Consider the following 2,506-nt stretch of genomic DNA (forward strand, 5'->3'; position numbering starts at 1 on the left):
ATCGTACGGCGCAGAAACTTGGATGACGACAACATCAACCTCGAAGTGTTTAAGTAAAAGTTTCTGCAGAATGTTTTGGGCCATTTGCATGTTGCGAGTACCTACGGCGAGTATCGTAGGCGATGGAGCATTGACCTGTATGAGTTTTATGACGATATAGACGCAGTGCAGCGAATAAAGATCCAGCGGCTTCGTTGACTGGGTTACGGGTTATGTCGATGTATTCGATGCGTTGCCAGCTGGTAGTAGCAGAGGAAGGGGAAGGCATTCTCTGCGTGGGAAAGATCGGGTGGAGGCGGACTTGACGTCACTTGGTGTATCCAATTGGCGCCGATTAGGACAAGAGAGAAACGACTAGCGCGCTTTGTTAGACGCGACCAAATCGCTTAAGCGCCAGTCAAGAAGAAAAAGAATTTGTATCGATGCAAACAATCAAAGGAAAATACAGCTGACACTTCTACACTTATCATTGATTTTGAATAATCGTTATGTCTGTACACAACTGTAATGAAAATTTTGGATTTAATTTTAGTTCGATACAATGAATTTTCTTAGTAGTCCATTCCAAGGCCAAGGTGCACGAATTTGCCCTTCAGAAATTTGCATATTTGACCAGCTACGCAAGAAAGTTTTGATAATTAATCTTGCGCATTGTTTGTAAGATATGAAAAGTTAATGAACCAAATACTGAAGTACTGTCAGCACAATAATAAATCATAACTAAACTATGGATGTATGTATACTGATGTTGCGATTGCACGAAGCGGTTGTGAATAGTATAAATTCACCGGTCTACCAAATTCACTTATTGTTTAGTAATAGTGTGAGCTTAAATCTCCAGCGCTTCAGGTTTTTTAGAAAACATGGGGTTCGTGTTTTTATGTTCATGTTTGAGTGTTCCTTAGTGAGAACGTTTGGCGACAGAAAATTATCTTTCGATGAACGACTTTGTTATGTTTACCACGCGGCGATGTATATTTTCCATATAAAATGTCGGCCAAAATAGAATTATGAATGTATTTAATTGAAAATTTGTATCTTAGGAATTTCATCAGAATTTGAGGCTTTTGAAAACTCTAAGGTCTTCATCTCAGTCGGAATACATGTGTAGGTAGACAGTTAGGTGAAATAGTTGAAGTGCCACTCTGACACTCTCGAAGGAGCAGTTTGATACCATTATGAGGCCTCCAACAGGAAGATATCTACAGACAGAGCTGTTGATGTAATGGAGAATGTTGATGGGATTTAGGTTGACGCACTGCCCCAGGAAGTCGGAGAAAGGAGCAGCCAGTGACCTTAATAGTCTAGCTGCTAAGCCTGGACATTTACAGAGGAAGTGCTAACAGTCTCCTTTTCTGAAAAGGCGCTACGAATTTTGCCATACATGGAATGGCGAAGAGTCCCCAAGACTTTCTGAGTCCTCAGTCTATTGTCCTGGGGCTAAAGGGTTTTCGAAATAGCACATGAAGAAATGGAGCTTATTTCTTGAGAAATAAGTAGTGCAATTCCCATTTAACAACAGTCAGGGCATTGCTGATGATCGGGTAGGAGTTCTCTGAGACTAATTCAGTTGAGCCTTTCTTTCTTCGTTCTGGCACCCAGATTAGACAGCAGGGATAATATTTATTAGAAATTTCTTGCCCACTTTATTTTATTGAAATCAAAATCTTCATGTATGGTTGAGAGAACAATACGTAAAAATGTTAAATTCCTTGAGTGAGCTGCTGTAGATTGCATATTCCAATTTTACGAACTTTCAGTTTCATTAGAGCCCATGCACATGTGTATCTATTTACTTTCTTTGATGTCTTCTTTGTTCATAAATGGCTTTACGTTGCTATCGAGCAACTTCGCGCAGAGTAAGAAATACATTTTTCAATAACAAAGAGTATACAAATTTTAACCTTTCTGAAGAAATCATCGCTTTCCGTCTCTTGGAACATCTTTCGATACTTGGCGCACGAATACTAACAAAAACTTGTTTCGAAATTCAAGAATAAAACAGGACTGTTAAGCTTGCGGGTAATGCAACTAAGAAAATCTTTATTTTGGATGCGAAGAAAAATATAAAATGCAGTTTTATCCAAAAATTTTAGAAAAGGATCTGTCGCTCGCTTATTATTATTTTCTGACTTAGGCGCCGGCAGGCTGACTTAACCTCATTATTATTCACTTGTTTGTGTAGTTTTAGTAGCTATTCAAGTCCGAAAGTTTCCTTAAAGCAAGCCATATTTACGTACTGTACAACCCCAGTAAAGTTGAAACCAAAGGAATTGGGCTTTAGGCCTCTCTTGCCAACAAGTGTTACTTTGGACTAAGTAGGCAACTGAGGAGTAAAGTCTTCTCTCGACAAAGAACCACTCTACAAGGCTCTCATTATGCCTGTCTTAATGTATGGCGCAGAAGCGTGGACGATGACAACATCCGATGAAGCGACGCTTGAAGTGTTTGAGAGAAAGATTCTGCGATGGAACGATGAGTTGGATAAACATAGCGCAGCGAATAA

The sequence above is a fragment of the Anastrepha obliqua genome, chromosome 3, assembly GCF_027943255.1.
Source record: "Anastrepha obliqua isolate idAnaObli1 chromosome 3, idAnaObli1_1.0, whole genome shotgun sequence".
In the NCBI taxonomy this organism is placed as follows: Eukaryota; Metazoa; Arthropoda; class Insecta; order Diptera; family Tephritidae; genus Anastrepha; species Anastrepha obliqua.